We start from the raw sequence: 8132 nt of genomic DNA on the forward strand, positions 1-8132 counted from the left end.
TGCACCCGCCGTCCGTTCGGGGCGACTCTTGACTACCCCGTGCTGCTAGATAGCCGAGGCTGTGCATTGAGTGCACATAGCTATGCTGTACCTTTTCATTGCTTCTGAATAAATACTTGTTGAACCAAACCGAGACCGGCTCTTCTCATATCTCAGGACAAAAGAACACGACAAGATGTCCGTGAACACTGGAGACAGCGGGTCCGCACAGTGCCTTAGTGTGGAGGGGGAGACAGCGTCTGGTCCAGCTGCCTTGCGGGGGTTCAGTCTCTTGAGTAGTTTGTTGACATCTCTCTCCTGAATGGAGAGAGGTGTGATGGGGGGGGGGGGGCATGATAAGCCCTGCTGATGGTACTGTAGCAGTGGTCCAAAGTATTCTCCCCTCTGGTCGGGCATTTGACTAACTGTTTGTATTTGGGGAGTTCGTGAGTTAAGTTGCCCTTATTAAAGTCCCAGATGACAATAACAGGGGAATACGTGTTCTCTCTCCTTCTCTCCACTCCTAATATCTGATCAGCGAGTTGACGTTGAGCCTCTCGCACGTTAGCTTGCGGTGGGATGTAAACTCCCGCCAGGATAAAAGAAGTGAATTCACGGGGAGAGTAAAACGGTCTGCAGGTGATGAAAAAAGATTCCAGGTCAGGAGAACAGGATTGTAAAATCACTTTCACGTCGCTGCACCAGCCATGGTTTATATAGAAACAAATCCCTCCGCCTTTTGCTTTGCGTGAGAGGATCGGGTCGCGGTCCGCACATCACAGCTGAAAGCCGGTCAGCTGTGCGGCAGAGTCCGGTGTAGATTCAGTCAGCCACGATTCCGTAAAACACAAGGGAGAAGTCTCTATTTGTCCTGATGAGAAGGTGCAGTTCGTCCATTTTGTTGCACAGTGAGAAGACATTGGAGAGGAGTATACTCGGTAGAGGCGAGCGTAATCTTCTCTCCCTGAAGCGCATAAGGGCCCCAGCGCGCTTTCCTCTCCGTCTCCGCCTCAGTCTCGCTGCGTGACCGAGGACCACGGCACCTTTGATTAGTAAATCCACTAAATCCACGGAAGAGGCGAGAAAGTTGGGACATAAATCAGATGGTGTTGTGTCCCTGATGTTAAGTAGCTCGTCCATCGTAAAAATAATCCGAGTTGAGTTGCAATGAACTGAATTAAAGACTAAAAACAAACACAGAAGTGCGCACCAACACACCGTGGCAGCCGTTCAAGGCGCCATCACTGCTCTCAACATGCACTGTTGAAAAGAGCAGGAGGGACTGTAACAGGCTGCATCCACCGTGACGCATGCCAGTCATCATCATGGGCCAGGAGATCTGCGTGGTCCCTAAACACCTGTTGTCTCCTAATTGCGTATTCGCAAAGTCCTCTAATAGAGCCAGTGCATCCATCATCCATCATTACTCATTACTGTCAATGCAGTATTTATAGGTTTACAGCAATTTGACTTGATCACACCTTGCCAAGTTAATCAGTGCGCTCTGTGCGCTTTGTGCGCTCCGTGCGCCTGAGAGCACAGTCATGTTCACTCAGCGATTTTATACACAAAATATATGAAATTACAGTCTTACTAAACCATAAAACTATTAATTAGAAATATTCAGCAACCTATGTAATAATATTTTATTGTAGTATATGTGCATGCGTAATCTGCTTGAATTTGTTTTATATCTTTTAAGATTAAAGGGTGCTTATGTTGCGCGGGCACAAATAACGTTGTTGGTTTTAATGTTAATGAGGAAGTGGATGAATAATCTGGTTTCAGAGAAAACTACGGAGTTCAACATTGTCTTTGCATAAGTACACACCGAATCAATATTCATTTTCGTGACCTCTGACTGACGTAGTCAGATGTCATTACTGCTGACGTCACATCATGATTGTCTGGTTACCAGACAATCAGTTTAAACAGACAGGGACAGACTGTATTTACCAATAACTCCTGCCTGACAACTGCAGATCATATGCTACATCTCTTTAGTTTATCAAATTGTTTTACCTCAAGAAGTTAAGTTAAAAATAATTTTTTTGGGGGACTAACTAAAACAAATTTTCAACAACTCAATGCATATTTTGTTGCTTGAATACATCACAAAGATAATTTGATAACAATTAGGAACATTGTGTTATTTATGACAGAACATGCTGTGGAGAGGTTTATGAGATGGAGGGTACAAGGCTGTTTTTAGAAAAAGGCACGGGAATACTGAAAATGATTTACACTCCTTTGCAGAAGACGACGGTAGCGCAACTTTAATTTGTTTGCAAACTGCTATCAATTAACAGAAGCAATGGGCGATACGGAGCGAAACTTTTTTTCCAAACGGAGTTGACTTATGGTTAAAAGTTCAAAAGTGAGAGTGAGTAAAGATGTGACTGATGAATCCAACAGGAAACTGCGGGTGACATCTGTTTATCGGAGGCGACGGATCACTCTGAGGGTATGGGGAGATCAAACAGAGAAGCAAAAACGGAGGCGAGCAGGCACAGCTATGCTGTGAATGAGCCGGAGTGGGGAGAGTCAGACGGATTAGAGAGTTGGGATAGCATGGAAATCAGCCAGGAGGGTGAAAGAAAAAGAGAGAAATAAGGAAATTCTTTTGGCGGAGTAGGGGCAAGGAAGTAAATGAGAGTGATGACTAATTCTGAGGGAGGAAGTAAATGAATTTAAGGTAGTACTCAGATTTGGTGAAGAGAATGGAATCTACTCTTTGAGCCCAGTAAAACTAACCACAATATTAAAAAAACAAGTAAGTGAAATTAAAATGGCCAAAGTCTTGAGAGATGGAAATTTGATGACCATTTGCAAGAATGAAGAACAGAGAGAAAGAGCATGTAGGATGAAGGAGGTGGGAAAGCGTAAAGTGACAAGTGCAAGCAGAGTTGAGAGGGGAAGCAGGTGGAATAAGGGAGTAATTTGGGGAATACCAGTTGAGGTGTCCATAGATGAAATAAGAGCAAATCTGAAAGGTGGGAAATTGAAGGATGCACGGAGGTTACAGGCCTTCAGAGAAGGGGTGAAGAGGGATAGTGAAAGCATATGGCTGGAATTTGAGGAAGAGACTATTCCAAAGAGAGTAGTGCTGGGATACATGGCATACACAGTGAGGGAATATATACCAAAACCAATAAGATGCTTTAAATGTCAAAGGTCATACTGCTATGACATGTAAAGAAAAAAGAAGGTGTGCTAGATGTGGTGAGGATCATGAGTATGAGCAGTGTGGGAAAGGGATGCAACCAAAATGTTGTAACTGTGGAGGAAACCATAGTGTAGCATATGGAGGATGTGAAGTAATGAAGAGGGAGGTAGAGATTCAACAGGTCAGGGTACAAAACAAAATCACATATGCAGATGCTGTCAGGATGGTGAACCAGAGGAGAGGTAGAGAGTTAAGATACACAAATGAAGAACAACATATTAAACAGCAAGAACAACCAAAAGAGGGCAAAGCGTGGGTTGATTAAAACAAACTAGTCACTTTTATAGTAGGAGTCATGAATGCAACAATGCAAGAAACATGGTTGAAACCAAATCTGGAATATAGAATCCTCAATTATACAGCGGTTAGGTGTGATAGGGTAGAGGGGATAGAAGGAGGGTGCACTACATTTATCAAGGAAAATTTGCTATTCAGAGTTGTCAGTAAGGGGAAAGAAGAAGAGGAATACATTGTGGTAGACATATGGACAAAAGAAGGACAGTTCAACATCATAAATTACTATAAGCCATGCAGGAAACTAGAAATCAATAAACTCAAGCAGTTACAAGGACAGATTAGGAATCATATGTTTTGGTGTGGGTGTAGTAATTTAGTATGTATTTACGACGGGAGAGGGACAAAGATAGATGTACACACAGGTAACACTTCAGCAATAGATTTGACACTGGTATCAAGTGAGGTAGCAGGGAAATGTGAGTGGGAAGTATGGGAAGACTCAACAATTGGAAGTGACCCCTACCTAATATTTAATAACATACACATAGGCTGGGAAGTAAAAGTAGAGAAAAGAGAAGTAAAGTGGATATTCAGTAAAGCTAAATGGGAACAATTTAAGTACTTATGTGAGATGGGAAACGGGGAAATAGACCTAAATCAAGATATAGAAAATGTGGAAGAAAAGTTTAGAGAAATTATACTAAAAGCAGCAGAGTTATCAATCCCTAGAAGCAAAGGGACAATGAGTAGGAAAGCAGTCCCATGGTGGACAGAGGAGTGTAGTAAAACCATTAAAGAAAGAAATAGAGTTTTTAAAGAATTAAAGAGAACCCACAATTTTACAAAACTAATTGAATATAATAAGGCGCAGGCTCAAGTAAGGAAAGTTGTGAAGAAAGCTAAGAGAGAAAGCTGGAGAGAATTCAGTAGCAAAATAGGCAGATCAACTCCTATAAACAATTTATGGGGAATGATAAAAAAGATGAGGGGAATTCGAAGAGAGTGGCAGTACCCAATATTAAAAGTTGGAGAGAAAACAGCAATAACAAATGAAGTCAAGGCCGAAATAATGGCAAAGACGTTTGCAGAAAATCACAGTTCTGACAATCTAACACAGGAAAGGAAGCAAGGGAGGGAAGAAACTAAACAAGCAAACCTGGGGATTATACAGAGAAGAGAAATTAAAATGGTGTGATGGATGCACCTTTTACTTTACAAGAGATGAGGAGAGCTATAGGAAAAACTGGGTTAAAATCTCCAGGGAAAGATCAAATCTGTTACATAATGTTGGGACTCGGTATTTGTGAACTACAGTTCGGCCTACATGTGTAGTCAAAGCCTTGAGCACCTGTTCTTTGTTCTGGAGACAAACCAGAGCCTCCAGAACTCAGTCTCCCAGGGTGCTTCAACGTCACACAGAGGTGTGAAAACTGACCGGGGACACAAGTTTCAACCAGTATTGGTCACTCTAGGCCCCATGACCCATGAGGTCACCAGGCCAATATAAGCCCAGTTCTCCCTTCCTCCTTCCTCTTTCTACGCAAACCTCCGAGAGGAGAAGTGTGACTGTCCAGCTCACTTTCTCGACTCATCTCTTCTACTCAACTCTCCGAGAGGAGGTAACCTCTCTTTCTGCTCAACTTCAAGGAGGGGTACAGCTTTCCACTCACCCAGCGAGGGAATCTTCCTTCCTACCCAAGCTCTACCAAACTTCAGACAGGCCTGTCTGGAGCAGACTGCTAAAACCTTCCAAAAGGCAGTGACGCAAGAGCCTGCCTAAGAACCAGCAATTGAGCTGCATCGCACAGCAGAACCACAAAAACAGGAGCCACAAAACCAGCAAGACGACTTCACTGGACTTCGAAATGCACCTCAACCTCTTTTCCCTTTTCATGGACTGGTAACACAACTGGGCTTAATAATTATACTAGGCTAAGCAAAGACTGTTTATTTGATTCCTTGTGTTGTTTATAAGTTTGATTTGTGTTGCTGTGATATTTTGGTTACAGGTTATTTGAAAGTTAATGTTAGTTATGTTATGCTCTTCACAGTCTTTCTTTGCATGCTAGGTACTTTCTCTAACCTGGCACCTACACACACACACACGCATATCTCCCCAAACATCTCTCTGACCCCTGCCACATGTCGTAAACATACTAGGGGGGATGGTTTATTGCCCTCATAGTGGCCAGCCGCCATTTTGAAAGCACACTCACTCACACAGACACACAGACACACACACGCATACTCACATACACATATTTATATAGTAAGTACACCTTTAGTAATTTGTGTTTTTATACTTTATTATCTTCATAATAAATGTTTTTCTTTCACAAATGTTGTTTTCATTAATGTTGCATAAGTGTGAATTTTGCCAACCTCTACACTGTCAAGAACTCTATATCCTTCAACTTTGCTAACTATCTATATGGTAATTTTGGTTATAGTTATTAATTTAATTGTTAATCAGAGTTCCAAATTTGTAGTTAGTACTTTCATGAGACTTAATCAATAAATTGGCTATCTTATCCCTTCGTTTGAAGGGTGGTGCCCCGAGGTAACTTTAATCAAATTAAGTTATTATTTAATATTAATATTTTTAATATTATCAATCAATCAATCAATCAATCAAATTTTATTTGTATAGCCCATATTCACAAATCACAATTTGTCTCATAGGGCTTTAACATGGTGTGACATCCTCTGCCCTTAACCCTCAACAAGAGTAAGGAAAAACTACTAAAAACATTTTTAACAGGGTAAAAAGAAGGTAGAAACCTCAGAGAGAGCCACATGTGAGGGATCCCTCTCCCAGGACGGACAGAAGTGCAATAGATGTCAAGTGTATATTGAATATTAATATTCAATATTTTTTCTGATAACCAAATTTATTGAATGCCGAAAGGCACACCATTTAGTGGTGTCACGTTTAATGTATGAATTGCACAACACATAATGTTAAAACACTTGGGGAAGCAGACAGAAATCAAACTTTTAGAGATATATAATAAAATATGGGAAGAGGGAAAATTACCCACTAGGTGGAAGGAAGCAGTCATCATACCTATAATAAAACCATGAAAAGACCCGACAAAACCAACAAGCTACAGACGAATTGCACTTACATCGCATATTGGAAAGATAATGGAAAGGATGATCACTGAGAGAATGACATTCCATATAGAGAGTAAGGGGTTTGTTATCTCCTTATCAGAGTGGGTTTAGGAAAGGGAAAGGAACAATGGATCCAATCATCTGTTTAGAGACAGAAATTAGGAAAGCTCAAGTTAATAAAGAATTTATAATGGCAGTGTTCTTTGAAGTTGAGAAGGCTTATGACAGGTTATGGAAAGAGGGTTTAATGATTAAACTTGACAAAATGGGAATAACAGGAAGAGCTTTTAATTGGATAAAAAACTTTTTATTTGATAGATATATCCAGGTAAAGATGGGAACAACTATATCGACCAGGTACAAGGTAGATAACGGAACGCCTCAGGGCAGTGTGATCAGCCCAATACTTTTTTCCATCATGATTAATGATGTGTACTCAGATATAAGTGCTGATATAGGAAGATCATTATATGCTGATGATGGGGCTTTATGGAAAAGGGGTAAAATCTCAGAGGGTCTGAATGGGGAGCCAGTAGAAGAGCTATGAAGAATATATATATATAGCACTAATTAGATCAGTTATAGAATATGGAAGTATGGTTTACAGAACATCAGCAAAAACTTTGATAAATAAAATAGAGAGAATACAAAACCAGGCACTGAGACTATGTTGTGGCGCTATTAAGACCTCCCCAAATATAGCTGTACAAGTGGAGATGGGAGAAATGCCACTGAACCTCAGATACAAACACCTTATCAGTTATGGAACTACTGTTCAAATCTTCAGGGACACAGAGAAAAGAACACCCAAATGTGAGGGCCCTTAGACCATGCTGGGAAAGTAAAAAAGATAAGACAGAATGTTATGTATGCCAGCAAATTAAATGGCAAAAAAGACGAGGTTGCATGAAAAAATATACAGTTCAAAAGCTCCTTATCCTGTTACACCTACATGGTTATTTCCCCCTGTAACATTTGACTTTTATATCCAGGAAAAAATGAAGATAGACAAAGGAAAAGAAAATTGGGCAGATATAGTAGAGGAAGACTGAGGATTACACGCAATACTCTGGTCCCAATATACACAGATGGGTCAAAGGAGCCAAAAAGTGGAAAAACTGGATATGCTTTTGCTATCCCAGACCTAAACGTAAATATAATGCAAAGAACACCGGATCACCTGACAGTATACAAAGTAGAGATGTTGGCCATATCAATGGCATTACAGTGAACAGAACAAAACAAGATAAAAGGGGTTATAGTATGTTCAGATTCACTGTCAGCAGTAGTATTGTTATGGAACTTTTCTGGAAGCTGGTGAAAGGAGAACTCAGGCAGCAGCTGATGTCTTATGCAAAAGATTTTAATGTAGACTTGATGCATCAAGGAGACCAGAAGGTGAAACGCTAACAGAGTAACATGAGCAATTGTCACCCCCAAGTCTGACGATGTCTCCCACAGCATCCCCATATATCTTCCTCTACTTGCATCACCTATTCTAACAGCACATCCATGAATGGCTAGAATTGATGTCACTCTCTATGTTACATGTAGGTGTTCGCATCCTATTGGA

Source organism: Hippoglossus stenolepis, chromosome 20, assembly GCF_022539355.2.
Source record: "Hippoglossus stenolepis isolate QCI-W04-F060 chromosome 20, HSTE1.2, whole genome shotgun sequence".
In the NCBI taxonomy this organism is placed as follows: Eukaryota; Metazoa; Chordata; class Actinopteri; order Pleuronectiformes; family Pleuronectidae; genus Hippoglossus; species Hippoglossus stenolepis.